Source organism: Haliaeetus leucocephalus, unplaced genomic scaffold (assembly GCF_000737465.1).
Source record: "Haliaeetus leucocephalus isolate CR32 unplaced genomic scaffold, Haliaeetus_leucocephalus-4.0 Scaffold190, whole genome shotgun sequence".
NCBI lineage: Eukaryota > Metazoa > Chordata > Aves > Accipitriformes > Accipitridae > Haliaeetus > Haliaeetus leucocephalus.
In genome coordinates this window covers 36,063-62,799 of record NW_010972626.1, presented here as the reverse complement: position 1 = coordinate 62,799, position 26,737 = coordinate 36,063, and positions in this window count along the sequence as shown.

Here is a 26,737-nt window from a genome sequence, read left to right as displayed (position 1 = left end):
TTAGAGAATTTCTTAAGTACTGGCATATCTACCTGTGATCGATCCTGTCTTACCAGCAGTCCCCTTCTGTGGTCACCTGCTGATTGTCCTTGCTGAAGGATTAATTTTCCCCAGTTGTAAAACTACTAGCTCGGACATTTGCCAAGGTTATGAAGTGGGAGCTGGACCTTTAAGAGGCTCTGGCGTAAGTCTGTTGGTGGTGATTTTTCCACATCAGAGAGAGGCATTGGAGCCAGAAGGATCACTTAGAGTGCAGTGGCTGTTGTTGGCCTTTTTGGGTCAAAGTGATGGGGCATTGAATGAAGGAAACTCGATAACCGGGTTACCTGTAGGGCTTTTTTTTTACATCCTGCTTTAAGGAAGTTGGTATTGACAACTCCCTTAGGCAAGACAAGGTGACCCGCTTAGTGGATGAGGGAAAGGCTCTGGATGTTTTCTACCTAGACTTTAGTAAAGCCTTTGACACCGTTTCCCACAGCATTCTCCTGGAGACACTGGCTGCTCATGGCTTGGATGGGTGTACTGTTTGCTGGGTAAAAAACTGGCTGGATGGCCGAGCCCGAAGCATGGTGGTGAATGGAGTCAAATCCAGTTGGCGGCCAGTCACAAGTGGTGTTCCCCAGGGGTCAGTATTGGGGCCAGTTCTCTTTAATATCTTTATCAATGATCTGGACAAGGGGATCGAGTGCACCCTCAGTAAGTTTGCAGCTGACACCAAGTTGGGCGGGAGTGTTGATGTGCTCGAGGGCAGGAAGGCTCTACAGAGGGATCTGGACAGGCTGGATCGATGGGCCGAGGCCAACTGTATGAGGTTCAACAAGGCTCAGTGCTGGGTCCTGCACTTGGGTCACAACAACCCCATGCAACGCTACAGGCTTGGGGAAGAGTGGCTGGAAAGCTGCCCTGCGGAAAAGGACCTGGGGGTGTTGGTCGACAGCCGGCTGAATAGGAGCTGGCAGTGTGCCTGGGTGGCCAACAAGGCCAAGAGCATCCTGGCTTGTATCAGAAATCGTGTGGCCAGCAGGACTACAGAAGTGATTGTCCCCCTGTGCTCGGCACTGGTGAGGCCGCACCTCGAGTCCTGTGTTCAGTTTTGGGCCCCTCGCTACGGGAAAGACATTGAGTTGCTGGAACGTGTCTGGAGAAGGGCATCCAAGTTGGTGAGGGGCCTGGAGCATAAGTCTTATGAGGAGCGGCTGAGGCAACTGGGGTTGTTCAGCCTGGAGAAGAGGAGGCTGAAGGGAGACCTTATCACTCTCTACAACTACCTGAAAGGAGGTTGTAGTGAGGTGCGGGTCGGTCTCATCCCAAGTAAGAAGCGATAGGACAAGAGGAAATAGCCTCAAGCTGCACCAGGGGAGGTTTAGATGATTGGATATTAGGAAAAATTTCTTCACCAAAAGGGTTGTCAGGCATTGGAACAGGCTGCCCAGGGAAGTGGTTGAGTCACTATCCCTGGAGGTATTTAAAAGACGTGCAGATGTGGCGCTTAGGGACATGGTTTAGTGGTGGACTTGGCAGTGCTAGGTTAATGGTGGGACTTGATGATCTTAAAGGTCTTTTCCAACCTAAATGATTCTATGATTCAAAGACACAGAATTAGATGGATCCTTGTTTTTTGGTCCAGAATATCTACTCCTTTATTGCTACTAGCAATGGAGAGACTACCTCTTTCTGTGCTTATACAATGATTGCCATTATTCATTGTGGTGCTGTTAGGAAGTTAGAGCAGTTATTTGCACTGGGCTCAGCACACAACCTCTGCAGTTGTCACAGCAGGCAGCTCAAGTTTGCTTTGCATCTTCCTCTTGCTGTGGCGAATGTGTTAACTTCAGAAATGTTGTCCTCACCTCATGGCCTCTTTTGAGGTTAGTCTTTCATAGATCCAGTAAGGCAATTTCCATCGCTCCAGCCTCTGCTTGCCTAACCTAGATGTTTCTTAAGCAATATGTGTGGCGCTTGCCATGTGTAAACATGTGTGTTAATCGGAGGAAAAGGAAAAAACCCTTTGTGGCTGATTCCTCTGCTTGGAATGCTGAGCAGGAAAGCTGGAATGCTTACTGAGCCACCAGTGGTTCTGGGGACAAACCATTTCTGCATCTTCCTGACCAAGGAGACTAAGAGAATGGAGAAGTTCTGTAAGGAATAGTCAGTGTGAGGTTAACGTGTCAGCTGTTTTTTTGAAAGTTGGCAAAGGCAAGGTATACTTTTAATATCTGCCTCCTCCAACCCTTTCTAAAATGCGCTTATGCCCATCAAAGACCAGCAGCGCAAAGGTCCTGAGCTGATTTTTATGAAGCTGAAACACTGTCAGGCTAATTATCTGCATCCTTAAGGATAAGAAAATGGAAGTCCACAAAGATGCTGGTGAGGAAGAGAAATAGATTTACACAAATACAAAGCAAACATTGGAGAAGATCAGTCTACAGTGATGGGAGAGCCTGGAATTCTCAGAGGCTCCTGTCTGTCTGAGGTGGGAAGTGATGCATATAAGCCCAGTGTGTACTGATCAGAGGGGAATTAATTGCTCAGCTGTTTGCCCTTCTCCCTTGTTAGTCTGCTCCCACAACCTGGTTGCAAACACTGGCTATCAGGGCTGTGCAGAAGCTGCAGCTTCACTCATGTGACTGAGAGGATGCTGGGAACCGCGTATCAGCCAGATGTCACTGCCTGTCTGCAAAGAGCACATGCAGTTTAGTGAGAGTGTTTATTCAGCGGTGTAAGAAATGGCTTGCCAGGGTCTGAGATTTGTATCCATTAATATTTGTTCTTTTTTTCATTTAAGCTTATTTACCATTCTGATTTAACTGTTTAAACTGTAGAGGCTAGAGAAGCATTAACCTGGGTCTGCTGTCCAAACACACACAAATTCCCAGCTGCGTAGATAACAGCAGATTCTTTTTCTTAATTGAACATGCTAATTTCTTTTCTTTCCAGCTCAGATTTAAGAGATCTGGGCCTGTGTTGCTGAGAAGGTAGCTCTCTGGGCTTACTGGAACTGGTGGGTAAAACAGCACAGCTTGCTGTGCATCCCGGCCTTACCAGCTTTCAAGTATTTAGCCTTAAAATAAGTAAATACATGTTTATGTTAGAATTCAGCAAATACTGAGGTGTTTTCTGCCAGGCATCTTTTATGAAAGCTGTTTGCAATTTTGAGTTAAATTTTTAGTAATTAGAAGTTAAAATATCTTTATGTTTTTTATGGAGAAGAAAAGTGGAGCGTCCTTGGGACCAGAGAAGGCTTTTCTGGTTTTGTCGGACTAACCATGACCTGGAACAGCAAAAGGATGATTGTCCATTTCAAAGTGCAAGGGGGAGGTCACAGGTCCTCCGCAACATACCTTGAATTCTGACATTGAGTTTAGAGCTGGGGCTGAATGGGAAGAATAATTGGAAAGAAAGAAGCTAGGGATAGAATTAACAGTTCTTTTCTAACATTTGTGTTTTTGAAGCAGTGGTGGAAGCAGCTTCAACTTATGCTTTCATAGTAAAAGTTCTCTAAATATCCTTTAGGAAATGGCATTTCAGTTTTTTACTAGATTGCTGCATGGAATAATGCATTTCACATTTCTGCTTTCACTGTCCTATGCATCTTCAGTGAATGATTACAAAGGAATGTATATGAATCCAATTATTGTAAGTAAAGTATAATTAGTATCGTTAGTGTATGTTGGTGCAGGAGAGCAGCTGTAGTTCCTAGACACAGAGATGGACATTCCCTCTGCAGTGCATCCAGGTACATTACAGTATCACAAAGTGTAATGGGAAATTCTTACAGAATGCCAGCAGCTACCATGGACTTGGGAGGAAACAAGGGAGTTAATTTTGCAAAGAATCAGCTGTTTGAATTTCAGATCACATAGCCAAGGGTTCTGCTTGCCTTGATGATACACTTCATGTTCTTCTCTGTTCTGTTTTTTTTCATAAGAGCTTCTTGCACAGACTTAGCTTGCATAAACTTGCCTGCTGAGAGTGTTGCGGGGTTGCTGCAATTTCAGTCTTTTTGTTGTCCTGGTGATCCATGCAGAGTAATACAGGATCAGAAAACCAGGAAGGATGGTAGAGTAAACCTTTGCCTTTGTGTTTTGTGTAGAGAGAGGAAGTTTGATTAAATTAGTTGTCATTTTAATAGCTATAAATTCTTATGTGTGTTCATTGAGATCTATTATCTGTAGTGACTGAGACAAATACCAACTTGAAGAGTGCTGCATTGGCAGCAAGTAAACATCTATTCTAGCTGGCATTCTTTGTCTGTTTTGGAGATGTTCACTCTCTCATGCTCAACTCCTGAACAAGTTTACTTAAAAAAAAAACAAAACCAAAAAACCCCAAAAAACAAAGCCCAAACCAAACAAGCTGACCCCACCTTTTCAGACCTTACCAGTGATACAGTCATCTAAACATTGACTGAATCCATTGTAGTCTGCAGTTAAATACAAAGGGCGATCCTGCCTTATTTTTCTTAAAACTATTAATGTCGTGTAACTCTAGCATACATCCTGCATTTCTAGAGGCCCTGCCTTCCTGGACACTGGCAGATGTCTCTAGACTGTGTTTAGTGCTTATTTTAAGTGAATTAGAAGCTTTCAAAGGGTTCAGTTGGCAATTCCTGCAGGGAAAAACCTGTAGGAGACAATTTGGTGGATGCTTGGTCTTGACAAATATCCAGACATTTTGAGTAGGCCAGGTGTTAATCTACAGTGCCTACTGCTTGAAGGAGAAGCTTTCAGAAACATTTCCCAAGACGGTTGGTTTTGAAGTTTGCCTTTTGACAGAAGGACTGACAAAGCCAGTGAAGACTGCATAATTGGAAAAGTGTTGTTTGTAATTCAGTAGATTTAATGAGGGATTGGAAATGAATTCTGTTGATGCAAAATGCCTCCAAGAAGCATAAGACTAGACTGCTTAACTTAGATACTCAAATTGTCTTCAGGTGAAGGTTAGGTGGATAAAGATCCAATGTGGAAATGCATCTATTTTAATGAACTGATGTGTGTAAACACAGAGGAGCACAGATCACTGAGCACTAGTTGATTGGGGCACACTTGCATAAGTCATTGACCTTATGTAGTAGGGATGTAGCCAGCATCACAGATGTGCTCATACTGTGTGCCCAGTTTGGGAAACATTGGCTTGTAGTGGAAGAACATGAGGAGGAGGGTTACACAAAGCTGCAAGAGATGCCAAGTCTCTTTTGTTCATGACTCACCAAGGCAGTGGCAGCTTGTACTTGCTGCTCCCTGACTAATGCAGGGGTTATTCCCGAGTGTTCAAAGAATATTGGAGGTTACTAGTTCAGAATTTTTACGCGTTACATCATTTTGTTGCAATGACTGACTCATTGGGTCAGTTTATTTAGCAAGTAAGCAGTGGTAAGCAAGGGAACTGTAACAGGGTATACCTGCATTGGCTCAGCCAACAGTACAGTTTGCTCCCTGTTCTAATTACTCCTTGATAAGATTTATCTCCTTTCCCGGAGGCAGGGAGAGCACAGCAGTACCTGCAGGCAGTCTATGAGTCTTAAACAGAAAACCTGTTGGTGGGTCTGGGGGTGGGATTATTTTGTGGATTAAAAAAAAAAATAATCCATTATTTCCTGAAATCTCATTTTATGTGGCTTTGTGTACAGGAAGCAGTATCTGTTATCTGGAAAGCAGCGTGCTGTAGGCTGCATGGAAACAGAAAAGGCCAACCTGGAATAATCAGTCTTTAGGTGTAACATGCACACTCTGAGGCACATTTGTCCCTAAATATCTGTTTTTCTGAGTACAAAATAGGCAGAGCATCGTCCAACAAAGACAAACAGTTAAAGGCAGCTCTAATGTCTTATTTTCCCTGAGCTACCTAAGTCTTTCATAAGTCTGTCAGTCACTAGCATCAGGAACAGAATGTTGCCTGTAGTAGTAAGGTACACTTGCGTCATCAGGAAAACGATTACCTGGATATGTATTTGCTAAGATATAAGATTCTCGTATGGGAAGGCATGCCTGAGAAAGTAGGAGAATGATTGCTACGTTGTATTCCTCCAAATATTTTAACTCATAAGAATATTCACTTTCTTGTATATTCTAGTTAGCTACCATACAATTTCTCAGTATGATGAAACTGAAAGTTTACAGATTTTCAGTAAGACTTTGAAAGAAATAGTATGTAACGTGCAGTGCTTTTTTTACCTTGGGCAGAACTCTTTATGTAGAATATAGGCCCCATGTTGTGTGAGCTTGTCCTGTATCCCCACATAGGTGACAGCAGATTCTAGACATAGTTAAAACCTTGTTAAAAGGATTTTTATTTATTTATTTGTTTGTTTATTTTAAACCTTGCCTGTGATGATACTACCAGCACTTGAGTTTGCTGATGCAAGGTGGCAGATCTCAAAGGGTTCAAGGCTCAGGGCAGATAGATGTCTTCCATACTCCATGATGTGTTAAATCATGAGGAATACTCCCTATTCTGAAGCAAAACCAAATTGCCTTACTTTTAGTTTCACCAGGGCATAACTGAGTTGGATCTCAGCACATAAAAATATTCCAAATGGAAGACATTTTTACTGCATTCTTATGTAAATTACTGTGCATGTTTCTCTGGGTTACAATGAAGATGTCATCTCTCAGAGAAGCAGCTACAGTTTGGAGCTTTCTCTAGTGGGGCAATATAATGGAATGCAATATAATATCACATAACATTCTTTCTAAAAGGGTTTATGCTAATCAGCTGAAATACATTTAACTGGTGTGGTCTTTTCAGTCAGCAGTGGTGGGCTTCACTGTTTGTACAACCCACCGAAGTTACTCTATGATTTTTCAGACATAGCAGACATTCGTTAGGAATGTATCTATGTTCAAGACTTGCCCGCAGAACTGCGCTGCCATCTTTGTGATGATCCTGTCCACTGCCCCTGCAAATAGAGTACCATGGATCCACCACCTGGAAGAATAATGCAGGTGGAGTTAGGCCTTTGTGGAAAGAGAGGGTAGAGAAAAGATTGACAGTCTAGGGTATGTCTGTGGGTCGCCTGTCCTAGTGAAAAATCAGGCAAGATAAGCTTCCTTCAGAAGGAATGTGGCATTAGAACTATTTTAGTGTGGATTAGAGGAACTGATTTGGTTTGAATTGATGCTACCAAGATGCTGCTAAGGAGCTGAAAGACCACGGGCATTTTGGAGGGCTTATCTCCTCTTCTTGCCCCAGGACCCATCATGCCTTTTGTTGTGTGCACCTTAGCTGAAGAAGTCAAATTCACTGAACTCCTTGATTTGCAGTCCCTCAGGTTAGAAGGTGATTTAGAAAGCTACACTCCCTGCCTGATTTTAGCTCTTGTCAGGCACAGGATCTTTCTCCTGATGTGGAGAGAAATGCTGTTACAACTGGAGCCCAAGGCACTGCTGATTCATATATGTTATCTGTCTCTTGCACTCTGAAATCACTTGGCACAAGCAAGATTCTCCTGCAGCAGTCTGCCCCACCCTATCTAGGCCTTCTAGAAAATATCCTCTTGTAAAAAAAAGTCTTTGCCTCTGATTTCTATAGTGACACAGAAGAGTCGATAGCTTGGTCCTGAAGGATCTGAACATAGGTAGTGTTTCCTTATACTACAGGAAAGCCTTCCCAGCAGCAAGACTTGTGGCGAAATGACTAGCGTTTTTTGAGGAAGGAATATTGAAGGCTCTGTGGACAGTATTGTACACTAGAAAGCTAGCAGAAACATGCACACAAATCCCGCCTGTGTGGTAGCAACCATCATGAAATGAGAGACTATTAAGACTCCGTGTTTACCTAAAGAGAAAACCTGTGTGCTGTCTTTTGCAACGAGCTGCGAGAGCATGCTGAAGTCTTCATTTGTTTGGGAGAGGTTTTAGTGGAAGCTTTCTCTGAGTCTGGGGGTGTGGGGTGGTTGGTGGTGGTTTGTTTTTTGTTGTTTTGTGGATTTTTTTTTTTTCCTCCTCTCTTCCTTTGTGAGTTGTGCGAATACACATGTAATAACCTTTATGGTCAAGAACACTAAATCTTTGCGCTCTAGTTTTTTTTCTTGTTCAAGATTGCCAGGAACTGTGGGGAACAGTAAAGTGTGCTGATTACTTAGGATGTAGAGATTTCAGTGACAGTAGGCAAGCACAAATCGTTATGGGAAAGGGAACAGTGCAGAGAAGCATCCCTGTTTGATGCTCAGCAGAGATCAGATGCTGTGTCCAGATTAAGGAGCAGACACTTCAAGATCCTGCTTCTCCAGTCATCCAGGTCAGGTACCTAAAATAGTGTGCTCTGTCTACCTGCTGGCACGCGTATTCCTTTTCTGTCTCTGGAAATGAAGCAGGGATGGAAAATGAACTGCTAGCACATGCCCAACTCTTTCTTCAGTGTAGGGTCAAATCGTGGCTGGAGCAAACACACATTGAGACTTAGCCTAACTGTTAGAGATTTTGCTCCACGAGTTTAAAGTAAGGCCCTTTAGGCTACCTTGGAAACAGCACGAGAAGGAAAAAAGAGATTAATACTTGTGAAAAAGTTTTTGTGAATGTTATGTCTTTTGTAGCTGTTCTTGCTTTTATTGTCTTGATGTTGGAGCAGGAAGAGAGAATTCACTGCTAACGGTCATTATGATCGGGGATATTGCATAGCTGTGGCAATCGGGGAACAATTTGTGGCCTTTTCAATTGTTTCTAGTGTGTTTTTTAACATGGGAATGTTTGAATCATCTGCTTTCTCCTTAAAGGGACCATAGAGCTTTTTCTTCCATCAGCTAAGTGATTACAAGGCTAGTGGAGAGGAGTATGGGTAATTTCCTTTCAGCAAAGGTTGGCCTAGTAGATCACATGACTATTAGGCACCCACTCTGCTTGAAGAGAGGGAGGAAAAATTAAGAGCTTGGCTTTGGTTTGGTTCATTCTCTGAGTTTGCTCCCAAACTTGGTTTATCGGAGACATGCTTTCAGCAGCTCTGAGTCTAGCCAGACACAGTGACAGAGAGGTGGGCATAGTTGCTTCCAGATTGCGATTTTTGATGAACAGATATTCTTGCCTAAAAGGAAGAAAAAGCATAACCTAAACATGAAGCATTTTCTTAGCAATTTTGCATTATGCCTTTGTCACTAGTGCAGGAAGTGCCTGAGGGGTAGATGAGGCTTCTCCTGGACTTTCCTGTTTGCGCTTCCTGTGGTCAGCTTAAAATACAGTGCTAAATGATGTTTAGAAAGTTTTTATAGAGGCAAGGTTACAAGAAATTACTTTGAACTTTACATAGATGGTTGAGAATCAGCCTTTATGTTTCCATGTTATTGCTACCTCAGTGAAACTGCTGGCTGCTTTTTGGGAACAGTGGATTTCATTGTAAAGAGTGAACTGGTAACCATTATGAGTGGGCAGAGCCTAAAAACTTTACTCTAAGACTGTAGTTAGATATGCAGGAGCTGTACTCTGTAAACTAGATTAAACAGGCAGTGCCCCCCACCCCTTCTGCCAGCATTGTGCCAGAGTTAGTGTGGCACAGCTGTGACCTGGCGGCTTGGAGAGCTGGCCGAGCTGTTGGACCCGTGAGCATGGAAGAAAAGCAGTGATATGGTAGAATTTGTGTCATCGTGTAGCACTTGTATATCCTTGCAGATATTTCCTTTGAATTTCTGCAGGTGGGCTGAGGCTGTTTATCACACTTCTGTACCGGTGCAGAGTTCGTGTGACGGGCAGCATAGAGTGAGGCACCGCATGCGTTCCTCAAGTAGAGCTGAGGGCAGCATGGGTGAACAGGTTCTTTTCTAGTCTTGACTGCAAGTGCTGCGGAGTCATCTGGGAGCGAAGGCCAAGCCAGTCTCGGTCTCTAGCACCGCACAGTGGTGTCAGGACTCAGTGTGTCGGAACTACCCAAGCGCTCTTTCCTGCTCATTCAGTGTGAGCCTAATGCTTTGGGCTATTGGTTGCTGCAAAGCACAAATGCTAAGAGACAGCTTTGCTAGAATCTGTTTCGTGTCTGGGGAGCTGATGGACAAGATGGTTGGTATTTGCTCTGTCGCAATTTGGACTCCAATTCACATTGCTTTGTTTTCAGTTCAGTTTGCCCTCAGCTGCAAACATGCCAATGAGGCTATGAAGTTACATTTCAACGGCATTGCTAATATCTCATATATAGCTGTAATTGTAGCAGCTTTAAAACGGGCGTTCTCTGGCGATTCGTGCCAGAAAGTGTAACCAGACTTGGCTAACTAATATTGTTAAACACCAGGCTTTTATCAAGAGCATCACAGTTCACTGCCACGATGCTGTGGTTACTAAAGATGACTAAAAGCGTGCTATGTGTGTATTAGTGTTGTAGTATGAACCTAGATCCCACAAACATCAGACTTTGGAGTGCTACATTCTTCCTCTGTGGCCCATAACCATCTTTTTACAATCTGAAAAATTCATTCATGAGTAGTTTTGCTCTGATTTCATCATAACGGGGGCCAATGGCCCCTTGATGGTTTCTGACAGATGGATAAATCTTCCCCTTCCTGCCGATAAGAAATAATCCCCGTATGAAAACTACTAGAGAGTCTGTTTTGTAGTTGTGCCCATGTCCATCTGGCCTCTTCTGGGAATGCATGAATAATGAAATGAACTTCTCCGCACACGGCATAGCCATGACTGAGGAACAGCCTTTCGTTTCCAGATTCCACCTACGTACTATCATGAACCACTTACTGTAAAGAACAGGCATTAAGACTGAACAGGAGTAAAGCTCTAGGAAAGATGAAGTTTACCTTTAGCTTGCTTAGAGTGTGCATTGCAGAAAATTACTGTAGCGTGTGTCTATGAATTATATACCGTTTGAATGATGTTCAATCTATACTAGTACTTAGCATCCAGAAAGAAGTTTAACACTGATATGCCTTTATTAGTACTCGGCTAAGTTCCCGAGGAGGGAAAAAAAAACCCAACCAAAACCCAAATGAAGCTCATAAGGTGCCTGGAAGACCTTTACAGATATAGGTAGTGTTTTAAAAATATTCTGCCATATTCATTCCTAGCTCTTACCAAATCATAGATAATGTTCATCTTTGTAATCAGTAATTTTGACTATTTATGCTTATAAACATAACAGTGTGGGGTTTTTATTTACTGTCATAACATCAGCAAACTTATTTGCATTCAATTGCGTGGTAATAGGCTGTTAGAAATATGTTCATAATGTATGTGTAAAAGTAAATATGGCCAGTGAATGAGTGTGTGTGTTTGTCCTCAGTACCCTGAGCCTCACCTCTCTCCTTACAGTGTCTCTTTAATCAGCTGACAACAGAGTTTGTGTCACAAAGCAATCAGTCTTAGAAATAGTTTTGGTCTTATAGGAATCCTGCTGAAGACTGTAAGGTCCACATAGTCTGGTATACGAGTCACTTCCTAGTTCTCTGACTCACCCTCATAGATGAACAATTTTATGACTTTTAAATAATTGCGTATGAATCATCTGGAGGGCTGTAAAGGAAGATGTGTGGCACTCTTGTGCCAACGCTTTTCTCTGACTGCGACAGGGTATTAGTGAATCGTAATCAAGGGAGAACAGCACTTGCATAAACATCTGCAGGAGCACAGAGAGTACTCACAGAGAGTAGAAGCGGCACAACACATGGAATTTCTTTGCTTTCTTTTTCTTGTTAGAATTTTTTGGTCTTGTTACCTTTTCATGTCAGTATTTCTTTCCTTGAATCATTGGCCTGTTATTCATGTCTTAACGATTACACTTCTGTCTGTGATTTTACTTTTATCTTGCATAGCTTTAAGCTTGTATACTTTCTCACACCTTAACAACAGTCTTCTCAGCACAACAGAGCCTAGGCTACACACCTATGCTGTACTGAATTAGGCTTTGAATCACAGCCTGAAATGCTATGCTGAGTGTTACAGAGGGCTAGAAGAGGTGTCCCCACTACACTCTTTGTTTTAATGAGGTCTGCATTGCAAGATGAGCATGAGATCTCTGTGCTTTACAGAGGTGGGATTTCTTCAGGCTTTTCACAAAATATATTTGAAGTTTATTCTGTGCTGCTGCTGCATGCTCTCAAATTTCCATTCTGAGAAGGTTCAAAGATGAGGGGCAGTGTCCTAATGGAGTACAGCTCATTTCTGTCACTGAGGCTGCTCTTCTCACTAACTGTTTGCCCGCTTGTTTGTATGAGAGCACGAGTCATTACCCTTTACTTGGTGTCATCAAGCTGTAATGATTCAGCTCTGAAAAGCTGTATTTACAGTCAGCCAGATGAAACACACAAGTACATGTAAGCATCTAAAGCAGAGGGTTTTTCCTTCTGATTTTTAGAGTGAAACATGGTGGTACATTCTAAAAACCACTGTGGATGTTCCTACTTAAATTCTGTGTTAGCTGAGAGACTGAGATACATGTAATTCTTGAGTAACATGGCAGATGTCCAATGTTCCAAGAAGTCTTGCTGACAGATTTTTACTGTGTCATGGTCTTTTCTGAGTAATTTTGAAGAAAAATGAAATATCTTTCCTGTTGTACGTGATCTTAGGTGACACTATGAGAAAAATGTAAATTCTAAATCCGTTTGCATTATTTCTGCAACAAGAGGTCAGTACTTTTTTACATAATATGACGTTACAAATGCAGTACAGTAATAGCCTTTTGCATCTCAGTTTCCTATTTTGTAAAATAGAGTGATTCAGTGGAATTAGAATGGAATACAGTCATCTTGTTAAAGCACTCTCTATCGTATTACCCATTTGCGAGTTAATTAGTGGTGATGTTTCAGTCTCCAAACATAGCTTCAAATGCTGTTTGAATAGGATAGTATGGGATATAAGATAGGTTGTATATGAAAATGTTTTCTTTGCTCATGTAATAGTATTGACTGGGGAATGAAAATCCTGCCAACTTGTCAAAATACACCCACAATCATATGGGAACTTGAAGATTGTTTGAAGACTTTTGACCATTTTGAAGTGAAGAGCCTGGTCTGACGGATCAGGTCTGATCTGTAAAAACCTGAGCTTTGCCTCATAACCTAGAGGAGTCAGGAGTCTACTGGCATAGGTTGCTGTGAATGACAAAGCTCATATCCAGTGAGGAGGAGAGTACTTGTGGCCAGAATAGCTGGCCCAGGAATGTTCCCGTCAGCTTTGTGAGGAAGATTTTTGAGTCATGTCCAGGGATTTTCAGTGCGTCACCGAGTTATGTGGCTGGCTGTATATAGACTGGACAGTCCTCAGGAAATCTGTGCTTTTCCAGTCAGATGCGTAATCCTGCTGCCGCCTTAGGTCAATGGTAGATTTGTCAGCCTCTTTAATGAGACTGGGGATTGGATACACGCTCACCATCTCAGAAGAGTGCACACGTTGTTCTCCAGTTTGAATGGGGCTCCCGTGCTTTGAACCAGCTACAGAACAAGTACTGCTTACTTTTTGTGTAAGCAGCTGAGAAGGTGGAAGGTTTGGTTAATACACGTCTGCTCAGTCAGCCGTGGTAAGGGTTTGGGGTTCCGGCCCGCCTCCAGATTTGGGATTACCCCGCGTATGCCAGAAAAGGTCTCAGTTTGTGTTTTCGAGGTTCTGGTCTTTGAGGAAGATGACATTTCCCAGACTCTGCAGGCACACCAGTCTCTTCAGGTCCTATAGTTGTTGATTAATCTGTGAACTGCATGCTGTGCTCAGGAAGAGACAGAGCAGGAAGGATTTGCCTGTCCAAATATAGACTTCTGCTTTGGAGCTGGTTGTCTCAGTTTTCTCAGTACTCAGTGGAGAGAAACAGGTGTTGCTGGGGTATGACTCATCCCATCCAAGGCTGTGTCCCAATAACCGTCTGGCCGCTCAGACCGTCAGAAACAATGCGGTCAAAGTTTCATCAGAGCAGGACTCGTTCTGTGCTAGGACTCAATATTCTGCGTTTTCTTCACGAGCTCAGAGCATGTTTGCAGTTAGCTGAGAATTACATTATGTTTGTTTGACCCATGCATATTCCTCTTGAAAATAATGGCTTGATTACTATTGTGATAGGTTTTCATTGGCTAAACTCGGTGTTTTTTTTCTCATGTTAATTGAACAGAGGAAGAAAATACTTACAGGTTAAGAAAGTTTTTGGCTATTTTTAACGGACTAGGTGGCCAAGTGGCTCTCCAGGTGAATTCATACTTCATTGACTGAGAGCAAAACTGCAGGTTGTCCATTCATAACAAGCCAAGAATAGCAGTCTATTTCCTATTAAATGGTTGTTCTTATTTTACCTTCATGCTGGCAAGTGCAGCTTCTGAAGGACTCTGAATTTGAGTAGGGTCTTCACCATTTCAAGTGGAGAAGTTTTGTGTCACAGGAAGCTCTGCACGTTTATGGCTCTATCCTTGCTACAGCTCTCCTTTTAAAGTGTGCCAAAAAGGCTGGTCTTCAAGGGTAATCCCAAGAGATTAATCTTTCTCCATTAACCAGTCTTGGTGAATAAATCCTGGCAATATTCCTCTTCCAGAATCTTGACAGAATACTCTCGGACTTCTAAAGTTTCTTCTAGGATATGAAACCAGACTGGAAGAATCGCTGGAGTGTTGATTTACTACCTGGTGTCTGTCTTCTGGAGGAAGAGGAAAAAAACTGGAAAGCAGTAGTCTCCCACTGGAATCTTGGTTTGAGGTGAATAGATGAATGGCACCATCTCTGTTCTGCACTGGGCCCTCTCTGACCTTTTGCTTCCTGTGGAGTTGTGAAACAACAAAGTAAACATTTAACTGAATGTGGCAGCCTGAGACAATTGGCCCTACTGTAGAAGGAACACCAGTCCCTTCTCTCTCTGCATAAATTCTCTTCCCTGGCAATGCTCATAAAGCTGCAGTGGAAGAAAGCCAGGCCTTTCATTGGGCAAGACCCAAGTTTAAGCGGAAATACAAGTAGTGTGTGGCTTGGTCCCTGGAAGTGTCCTGCACGCAGCAGGGCTGCTGAGGATTGCCCATGCTCAGAGCCCTTTCAAAAGTATTTTGTTTGTAGCATAGGAAATTGATCTGCAATACTGAAGTCTTCAAAGCTCTGCCATAGGGGTTGGTGGGAGCAGTTGGATATGGCATAATTTTTTTTTTTTTTTTAACTGATACAACCATTCCAGAGTGGAACTGCTGAGATGTGTCATTCTTCAAACTCGTTTCCTTGATCTCATAGCACTGCCATGACTCTGCATTCCTAGTTGAGGTAGGCATCTCAGTGTGAATAAAACCATAAGTTCTAAAATGCTATAAATTTACCTGAATTTACAGTACATCCAACTCAGATGTAAGGAGTCTATTCCCTTGTTCCAGGCTCCCCAGTTCATACCAGCCTTCAACTGTGCTTTCTGTCACAATGTTGGAGCCTGCATAACCTCCTGCTGAAAAAGACCTGGCTAATACTGACACGCTACCGCTGACCTTGTGTATTTCCAGATATAGTCGATGAGAACACTTTGTCCTGTCTTTTTACAATACCATCTACTGTACATGTAAGTAAACATTACACGTAGAAAGAGACAGTCTGGGAATACATTGGTTTTTTTAATGGTAGTTCTGCCCATCTGATAAATCTGCTGCCCTGCTTCATGTGTTGTGGGCTTTTTTATTTTGGAGCAGATTGATAAGTAAATTGCTTTTAAACAGATTATGTGTCAGGAAGGATGGTATATGTTTAATGAGCATTTAACGCACTTACATTTATAAGGGGTTTTACATTCTCCCCTCAACTGTGCTAGAATGCAGATGCCAGTCTCTTCTGACTTCCTGTAATTAATTTGATAATCAGACTGAATCAAATCTGCATTTGGAATACTGTTGCTTTCAAAGAATATTGGTCTTGTGCAAAAAATGCAGTGTTTTCAGCTGCATGAAGATCTGCCTTGTATCTATCTCTTGGTCCCCAGAGAGCCTTTTCCTCTCTACAGCACCTGTATATTCTCAGTCTGTTCAGTCAGAAAGTTGTCTTGTGGAGTATTTTAGTTTGCTTTTATTATTGTTTTCATATCAAGTGGAAAAAAGATATTTGAAGTGGTGTTCATATAGGTGAGGGGCACTTCACTATTATCTGCAGGTTTTCTGCTTGCTTTAGTTCTCAATTCATTTTGTGTATACATCTAACTAGTATACTGGTAGTCTCTCTGCAGATGTTTCTGCCAGTGTATCTTTCCAATAACATTTCTTGGTGAAATGGGTCTGTATGGACAATCCTTACCTTAAAAAGTTAAGGGAGTTGGGGACCGATGATGTCTGCATATTGTGCCGTCTCTCTCATTGAGCTCTAGCTACAGACAGCCTTTGCTTTGAAATTCGTTACTTCTGTCATGTATGCAGAATTAGAATATTTCAGGGTGAATGTCAAAAAATCAACAAAATAGGTGGTATATACACAACTGACCACTGAGCCCTGCCATTTTGTGAATGGGAAAGTCTTAGTTGTTTCGGACTCCCTTCCTGAATCCACTTTCTTTTTCTCTGGGACTGTGCCCTAGATGGTTTTCACAAGCATGTATTTCCCAAGCTGTTTTCTAGGGGGACTTTTCAATGTCATGTTCTTTGATCTGCCAAGTCCCTAGTCTGGCAAGGCAAGCTTGTCACTTCTCTGTGAGAAAAATTACGGGCTTTAAAACTGACACTTCCCCAGTTTTTAAAACATACTGCTCCTCTGTTTATTCTTCCAGCACCACCCAATGTAAATGAGCTCCCGTTAGTCACAGAATAATTTTTTCTAACCCAGTATGCAATGATATATTCTCAGTCCAGTATTCATTAAATTGTTGTACCTTTGTGTTCATAACATGGTTGTACATCAGTTCTTTGTCAAATAGGCACCTATAACCTGCCTAGGAGATGTCTTACAGATCTTTTCAAATTCTTGTGACTTAGCCCTGCCTCACATCCCCTGTTTTGTGAGGCTTCGCTTGAATGAGGATGAACTTAACGAGCTGTAGTTCAGACAGCAGTCTTAAATTACTAAGCTGTCATTGAAATTAATTTTCTTCAAGGTTTTTTGCTTTCTCACACTTGCCACCATGATCGCTGCTATGCTGAGCTCTCCTAATTTTATTTTATTACTGCCTGCTAGTGAATCTTTTAGATGGACTTGTTGGATTGTAACTCAATGTTTTTTTCTGGTAGGTATATTAAAAGCGGACTGTGCAAAAATATTATAGTGTATACAAATCATAATACCTATTACTTCTGCTCTGTGGTTTAAAATGCACCACTATGTTGTTTAAAGAGAAAAAGAGTCTAAACAGCTGAGCTGTTTGAGCTCTCCCACTGGTAGCAGGGAATGTTACAGCCTAAGGCTGGCTTTGCTGGAAGCACAGACAGGCCAAAGCCACTCCTGCTTGCTTCCTTCTTTGTAGCAAGCTAATTAATTCCTGAAGTAGAATTTCGATCAGGGCTGGGCATGGAAAGCCTATCTTGCCTTTGCTTGTGTGGATGAAGGATTATGGGGGGAGTTGTTATTGCCAATGAATGCCAGATGCTGGTTGATGCTTCTTCCATTCTAGTCGCTTAAAACATTTTAAAGTTTATGCAAATGAACTGCTATGCCCTCTTGTTTTTACTACACTTGAAATAATGGAGATGCTGTCTAGCAGAAGCAATGAAACCAGACAGAACAGTATCTTGCTTTTTTATTTATTGTCATGTGACAAATTTAACTGTGCATATTTGCCTCACCTTCTGCCTCTGTTTTATTTTGTCACTGTAGTTGCACTGATTTTTTTTCTAGAGCTTTCCAAGGCTTGTTCCTAATATTACACCTTACAAGCCTCCCTGCCTGTATTGCTCTATTTTTGGGTAACTATCTCTAAACAGAAAATGTTTTCCAAAGTCAGTAAAAAAAAAAAGAAAAAGAAAAAAAAGAATGAATTTACTTTAGGGACTAGAATGTAAGAGAGGAGTCATTTCACATGGAGATATTGAAAAAGTTTTGTCCTTTTGTGTCTTTGGGGAAATAGGCTCTTTGCTGCTTATGCTAGGTGTTAACCCGAATGCTGTGTGGGTTTGCCCATCTGTGTGTGGCCCTTCTGTGTGTGCGCAGCACTGCAAGTCACGTTCGGTGTTTTTGCTCATGTGGTCTTTCACTACTTGTTCCAGAGAGATTTAGTCATTCATCTCCAAAAGATTATTTTAACTTCTCAAAATTTAATGGAAGACTGTGCAGATGGATGGCTTAAAAACTGTTGTTCAGCTCCTTCCCTCTTGGGAAGGTTTATTGGTGTCCTGTTGGCAAGCAAAACACAGCTCTTTTTTTCCAGAAGCAAAATTTATGATTCTTCCTGCCTGTTTAAATTCACTCAGTCCTTCTGGAGTTCATCCAACCCTAAGTTTTCAGACTCAAAACAAAACACTGGCATTGGTTTGTTTAGACTTATCTCAAGTAGGAGAGTTTAAAAGCTGGTATTTTAAAAATAATTTTCTGCTTCTCTAAATAAGGAGCTCCACAGGACTAACTCCAGGTTTGGTTTTTTTTTTTTTTTTTGATACACCATAGCATTACTGCAGAACTTATGGATTGTTTCCAACTTTTCCAGAAAAACTACATGTAAACTGTCAGGATCAAAGATTGAAAATACATACATATACGTGTGTGTATATATAAATATATATATATAAAACCCCAACCAACCAACCAAAAAAACCCATAACCCTCTCCTTGAAGAAAAGTATTTCATTTGCTAGTTCTAAAAAATTATGAAAGACAAAGTATTTAAAAAATGAAGATGATTTGTCACTAGTGCTTCTTACTGTGAGGTGATTATTCTGTCTTTTGAAATTTGTAAACACTCCCTGGGCTTCTTCCAGAGGATTTTATCCCCCTCACAGTCACTCTCTGCCTTCAGAAATGGCTGTGTAAAACTTAAGGTCTCTGTGGTGTCAGATCACAGCAGAGAATCACATTGGTCTTATCCAGATTTAAATTCTAAGAATTTTCTTTTTCAAGATCCACCTGTCATACAAGTTTTGTTACTTACAAAAGTTACCTCTGTTTAAGTTTGAAGTATGGTGTTGCTTTTAGAGTGCAGTTGCAGAAACCTTCTGGAATCTAAAAACGCTGAGGCAGGACAAGAGACAGACAAGATCTGGCCCTGCACAAGAACCTTGCAGAAGTATGGAGTAGCTGGAGGGAAAGGGAGGGTATTGGGACAGGGGAAGGGAGTTTGGACGGCAGAACTCTGGAGAGGAGGGGAGGAAATGAAAGGCAGGCACTGTCCTCTCCTGCACCTCTTCTGCTGGAGAGTAGAGAAAGTATGTACAAGCCCAGACGTTTTTCAGCCTGTGAAATTTAACGTTTATTTTTACTCCTGCCTTTTCCCTAGTCTTCAGCAATTCAGTCATCTATTTGTATATCCCGCTTCTCACCAGAAACAGCTGCTCTGTGCTGCCCCAAGGATCTATACTCTGCTTTTTGTGGAAGTGTTAACAAAGCCATTTCTTTGTTCTGTCTCCTGCAGTTCTAAAAAAGAATAGCAATTTAAGCAAGCTACTGGAGGTCTTATGCAAGCCTAAAATATGCCTTATGGACAACAGTATTGTGCTGTTATTTCTTCAGATGGCTTTACTGTCATGAAATTTTCACGCCAGCTGCAGGCATATAGGCTTAGGATGGATGGTGTCTATCGTACAGGCTGGAAAAAAGAACTGAGACACAGACTGCCAGATCTGTAACTAACTTAGGCTTTAAGGGAAACGTTCAGGTTTTGGGAGTGGGCTTTTATACTAGTCTTTCACCCTCCAAAGGTGTCCAGAGATGTCAATGCTACCTGAATTTTAATGAAATGGAATGATAGGATACCAAGGAGGGAAGGGGGGGGATGTTAGTTTCCATTTTCTCTTGTTAACAGGGAGAAGATTTTTATTAGAAATGAGAACTCAGGTTGTGTGGGGTAGATTTCTTTTTTTCCTCAATAAATAGTATTCCTTTGAATAAGAAATCTTGAGTTCTCAGACCACTAATTTAATATTTTTATATGTCCTAATATTTGCCTTCAAATAAATTGAAATATTAGTGATTAAGGTGTAATACTTCTATTTAATTTCGGTGTTATGAGCATTACTGGGAAAATAGGGTTAATGACAGAGCAATAGATTTTGAATGTCAGAATTTCGTGTCTCTTGTTCCTCAATATTGCTTTTTAGATGGGCGTTTGATTGTTTGATGAGGACGGGTATAATCCCATCTGTAACAATGTCTAGCAAATTGAGAAGAAATGTAGTCTTAGATGTAATTATTTTCATACACATTTTGGAAAATAGGGAGCTGTTGTGCAAGAATGCTCTGAGTCAAACCTTGTCAAGTTTGTCTCTCCACACTTTTTGTCAGCTGGTTTCTCTGAGCAAGTGTGGCAGCCAGTGTGTTATTTCACAGGCGTTTGTTGTGACAGGAAGCAGAAGAGAATTTTATTGGCATGAGTTGAGGACAGCAGAGAACTGTAAATCGGGCAGCAGCCACAAAATCCATTTAGACCTGGGTTCCACTACTTCTGCTGCTCACAGAGCTGCTTTCTTTGATAGGTCAGTAAACTCTGTTTTCTGCTAAAATGGCAGTGTAACAAACTGCACAGTGTGTATTTGATATTTCCTCATTGGTCAAAAGAGCATCCTTTTCCTGTGAGGGCAGGCCAGGTAGAAGTCAGTTTACAAAATCGAACTGACACAAGGGGCAGCATCAGCAGAACAAAATTAGGTGGTCAGGAGAGATGCCCAATCTTGATAGCCAGTTCTAGTACATGCCTCTCTGCAGCAAACTGTGCGCGTTACAAATGCCTTGTAGTTAACGTGCTTCAGGAGCTCAGTTTGCAAATACACACACACAGAGGTAACCAGAGTTTGTCTTGGAGTCACATCCAGTCGTGTCAATTAGAATGGCATTCACTCACAGTGATCCCAATGGCTCCAAATAATACCCTTTCATTCATATGCATCCTAAATGCAAAAGTTGGGGATATATAAAATACCCATGTTATTTCCATATTAAGTGACACAAATGTCCTTAGGAGGGCTGGACTGCAGTCAGCCGATCCCTTCTGATTATTGCCCCACCATTTGAGCACCAGCATTCTTACTGGATATATTGTGTGTGTTAATTAGCATGAGCTTTTAAAAATATGTATAAGAAATAGTGTCCCCAACCAGAAAAACAGATTCTATTGCTCAGAAAATCAGCAATCAAACATTTAATTATTTTTGTGTAGGATAAATGGGCTCTTATTAGGATTATGTGCTCATACTTCTACAAAGGTGCAGATTTAATCTATTTTATGATGAAAGATTAAAACCACGAATCCCGTTTAATAGTGGATCTCCAACAATAAGTAGCTATGTTATTTTATGGCTAATGTCCAACATGAGAGTTAATAGTAGGACACTTTTGTACCTGTTCCACAGTGAAGACTAACTTGAGTATTGCCTGTAAGACAGGAATCAAATGCTTGCTTATATGTGGGGAACATGGGTAAGCATTCCAAATGACAGCACTTAGTCTTGGAATGGATAAATAATTTTGCAGTAATTTTGCTAATTATTGATTAATTTATCTGGTCAGTTTCAGAATAGGTCTCTTCAGAATAATTACAATGTCCCTGTAAAATGTTTTATTGTAAATTCCTGATGGTCAGTCCTGGTTCCTTTACTCTACAGTATTTGTTTGTTATAAAGAATATGTGCGTTTGGTTTGGAATGGCATATGTCCAATACATTTACTTACTGGCTCTTAATATTAAATATAACTCCACGTTAGTATAGTTTTTGAATTACACAGTTTATTCTTATTTTGGGGATCTGGAAATCTTGAGGTTTTTTTGTTGTGTTGTTTGTTTTTTTTGTTTGGTTCCCCCCTGTCCCGCCCTGAGTATGCTGACATGGTTTCAATAATTTATCCGTTGGGTATTACACAAATGGAGCAGAGGGAGAAGCATTGAGGCATCCTGTAAACTTTGAGCAACGTGGTAGAAATCAAAGTGACTGAATAGAAACCTGTTATCCAACTTGTGAAAGCATGAATCAGCTAGATGGAGTTTGAAAGAGGATTTGCTGCTGTTGGAATATTTATTCCCTTCTCCAGTGGGCGTCATGCATACTCTCTGGGTTATGCATGGGTCAGGAGGCAGCAGTGGTAGAACCCCGAATTTTTGCAAAAGTTATCCATGAATCTGTGGTGGTAGCAGTTTAGTGATAAGTTTATTTATAATATGTTCTGTTCATAACAGTGTCAGTGATTTGGAGCCGTATTTGGTGGTTTCCTAATGCTTGGGAGTAGAAACGGAATATGAGATTTTGAGATTAGTTTAACATGCCCCAAACCCCAAAACCATTAATGCTATGGCCTTAGCATGAAAATACAGAAAAATAAACGGTTACCACATTTGCTGATGTGTAAGAAACATAGCAGTAGCAACAGATGAATAGCTTCTTATGAGCAGTTAGTCTTAACAAATTTATCAGTGTGCTAGCCTTTCCCCTTCATTTTTTTCCTGTCTTTGGAGAGGCGAAGGGTTTCCTCTTGGAGGGGTGGGCACAGGGCTATCTGTTCATATTTCTTATAAGCAGGTTCCTTTTGTTTTTCAGGAATTGGTCTTAAATTGACATAGGGTTTCCAGAGCAAGACAAAAATATACATGTGTAGTCTGGATTCAGTCCAAAGCATCTTTACCTCCGAACTGGTTTAGGCCAGAGAGACAGGATGTTTCACAGAGCAAAAAGCTATGTGATTAAAGAGCATGAACAAACACAGAGTATATTATTAACAAAACACCAGACTGCATTTCATGTTGGGTTTTCTGGCTGGTGACCCGTGGAGTTGACTCAAAAAGTTAAGAGAGAGACAAAAGTCCAGTCTGTTCTAACATAACTAATAATCACAAAAGACTCCCTGAAGCCTTCTTCCTGTATGGCAGTCTTAAAAAGCTGTTCACACTGGTCCTGACAGTGGTACAAATACACCACAGTGAGACTCTGCACTTGGGAACGTGTGCTGAGAGAATGTTGCAGAATCTGCTGTGGAGGGGTTTTACCTTGATTCACCATTCAGTACGTGTCTAGCAATTAAGCTCCCTGTTACCTCCAGGCTCCTTATGCTGTCGACAACATCTTTCATTTCTCCCTTGTGTTCTGACTCACAGGTCTGTCAGTGCCATTCTGTCTGTTCTACCTTGTGGCCCCTTCCATTTTCAGGATGTGGCTGATACCTCCACATCCTGATCAGCAGCTGTCTAGGCCATGATCTGTATGGGCAGGCTGTGAGTCACTCTGCTTTGTGGCAAGGATGCGTGTAGTAGTGGAGGCACGAGGTGAAGGGTATGTGGTGTTTGGAGACTTGGGGATCACTCAGCTAGCAGCTGACAAGAAGTTTGGGTCATAAGCAGGTAGATAAGATGGAGTAGTCTTGGCTGGTCATGTGCAAGGAGGAGAATCGAAAAAAACTGAACCTTTCTTGCAGCAGTTGATGCCACTGTGAGATTCTGTGCCTGGGAATTTGCATGCCTTTGACTCCAGAAAGCCTGAAGAGACCCACAAATCTTCACCCCGTGAAAGTCTCTTCAGGAAATTCAATCAGAAAGTGTTGGAACTGCTGTGTCCCATCCTGTCCACGTGCATGCCTTTTCCTGGAAGGCTGCACTTCTGCTCTCCTTCTCTGTTAGCAGAGGGCTGAGGTGCCAGTGAACCTGTGGATGTGTGTGAATCCTGGTGGTGGTTTACAAAAACTGCTTTCTGCTCTCTGGGCGGTGGGGGGGGTTGCGGGAAGGGGAGCATCAGGCCCATTTGCATTTACTTTTCACGGAGGGTTACTTTATTACAAATGGACTTAGGTATCCTGGGTTTTCCTTTTCAGGGCTTCATGAATGCTATCAGTTTTTCCACTTGTATTTAAGGCTTTTAGCCAAACAGAGAGCTCTAGCTGTAGTTTAACTCCTCTTGAGTGTTGCAGGCTCATCATGTTTAACATGCATTTTAGCCAGGAGGGAAAGGAGCCTTGGGTGCTGTGGAAGCAGTGGGTGTCGGATCCCCGCGAGGCAATGCGCTGCTGTTGGAGATGACAGCTTTTCCTGTACTGCCCACAGCATCGCTCAGGAACGTGTCTCCTCCCTCACAGAGATGCCAGCTGCCTTCCCTTCCCGTCCCGTCCCCGCTGTTAGTCAGCAGATGCACTCCGCTCCTCCGGACCCACGGGAGAAGATGTTTTCGCTAACGCTTCCTCGCTCCTCCTTGTTAACTAGCTCTTCTTCGCTGTTGCTGAAACTGAGATTTTCCCGAGGCGGTCTGGGCACGGGGTTGCTCCGAGTGGAAGGAGAGGTACTGCGGAGCAGCACGTATCGGAGCTCCGAGGGGAGGCCCTGGGGTGCCTGCCCGGGAGCGGAGCGGGGCGGGGGGGTGCAGGCGTGAGTCACAAGCTGCAGAACCGGGAGGGCTGGGGCGTCAGCGCCCGTCGTGCTTGAGTCACTCTTCGCCAGCAGCAGGTCAGCTGGGGGATGGCTGCCGCCTGAAGTGAAAGCTTGTAACTCGCCAGCCAGCACCCCGTTCCAAAAGCGAGTATCTGCATTTCATCAGCGTCTTGTATTGTCTCTCTGAGAAATGGCATTCGGTTGCAGGTAATTGGTAGGGCTTCGGTTTCCTGTGGCTTTCCACCTATTCATTTGCGTTGGGTCAGCTCAGCTGCTTTATAAACATGGAAATGTGCTTGAAATCCGATGAGCTTGCAACACCTACAAGAGAAAACCTACAATGCTGTTAGATCTCAAACGCCAGAACTGTGGGTCTTTCTACCAAGCTCCAGTTCAAGTTTGCATGCAAGGGTGAAATTAAAACTCAGCACTTCTTTCAGGCTCAGTCAGAGGAACCGTTCCCAGGCACTGTAAAACAATTAAAGGACCAAATTATTCTTCAGTGCTTGAGTTCTTCAAAAAAGACAAATATGTGGGAATCCTGTAGCAGTTGAGAGGAAACTGTGGTACCAGTGAAGTCAGCTGGCCTAGAAATTGTTTCATGTGTCCTCGGTATGAAAATGCGCTGAAGTTTCGCAACAAAATGGCAAACGTAACGCACCGTGACCTGTTTTCTAACCCTGGGACAAGATTAAATTTGAACTGGTGACAGGTATCAGAATATTTGCCTAAGCAAACACGGTAAAAGTTGTGTTAAGCCTTTTGGAATGTTCAGTCACCCACTTCTGCGTGATTTGCATGATAAAATCTCAAAGAATGGAATAGAAACACTTTTCATATGTAAAGTAACAATCATCAAGTTCTTCCAGAATGTTCTATCTTTATACTGAAATGTTCTGCAGATTTTTCTGTAAGTTAGGTGGAGTAAAAAGGCAAATTTACCATCTTAAATGCAGTTTTCTGATCGCGTCCCATATACATTAAGCTACAGTTGTGTTTCCTTAATCCAAACATTTTGGAATTAAAACTGCTTTCACTTGGAGCTCTGTCACTATTGATGTCATATAATTTTATTTACTGGTAGAGAAGTTCTAGTTGGAGGCTGTAAGTCACAGGTTTTGTCTCTTTATCTCTCCTTGCAAGACCTCCCAAGTTCTTCATGGCTCTTAAAAGTATTCCTATTTTTTAGTAAACAGTTTTCCATGGTGCAGACTTAGAGGTATTTTAGCTATTTCCTGGCTATTCTCTCCAAATACTTGAGAGATTATTTTGTCCCAGTACCCTACTGCACTGATTCTGAGCCTTGTTCCACAGCCCAACATCCTCCCAGCTCAGTGTTCATCCACGAACATAAACTCTGCCACCTTTGACGTAGGTGCTCTGATCAGACTGTGGCTGTGGAGCATTTTTGACCAAATGCAGAACCCCTGGCATTTCTTATTAAGGCCTTCAGTGAAAACGTTTGTGCCTGCGGCTTCCTGGGAAGCGGAGCAGTTTGCTGAGGATGTGACTGGTGGTCTGCCAGGTAGTGCCTAGGTGGCAGCTGCTTGCTTTTGGAACGCTGTCCCTCCTTCCACAAAAAGGGAGTTCCTTCACCCGCTTTTGGACTGGTGTTGAGCTCTTAGTCCTGGATTGTCCTGTTTATACTTCTAGAGATTAGCTTTCTCTCTGACCTATGGAGCTTACTTATTTTTCAATGACTTGCAGAAACTCAGTGTCAGCAATCAGATCTTCAGACGACGTCTTGTAGGGCTCTGGGGTGCTGATTCACTAATATCTCACCTTCGGCACTATTGAAGTATCAGTCTGAGTTGTTGGCTTTAAGGTATTATATGATATGCATTGTCTCGCAGTCCAGAGCAGAAATAACTATGAGAAATATCTGCCTTTTCTGCATTACTGTTTACAGATTTATTTTACCGTATGAATGTAGTAACGGACAATCTGATTGTTACAGATGTTGTTACAAATTGTTGTACTTGTTTTTATCCTAATGTATTTAAACACTTCTGATTGTCTGCTGGAAGGTGGTGGGTTTTTGGTGGGTTTTGTTGTTGTTGTTTTTCCCTTCCTCATTGCCTCTTACTTCCGTTATCTGTTTCCCAAGCTGGTTATGTACAGTTGCTGTTATTTTTAGCTCCTTTCTGCCTTCCATTAATCTTGAATTTCCAAGATTGTCAATATCACATTTGGGACAAGTGTTTTCTAATTAAATTCACCTCTTTTGAACTGCCCTGATTTATAGGATCCGTCCAAGAAAAGATGTATTTTAAATATAATTTCTGATTGCTGGAGATGCACCTTTTCCTGCCACAGGTATAGTTGGCAGCCCAAGGTTTGGCTACAAACCTACTTTGTTTCTTGTTTTTCAGGTCAAAGTAACATCCAGTCAGACTTTGCA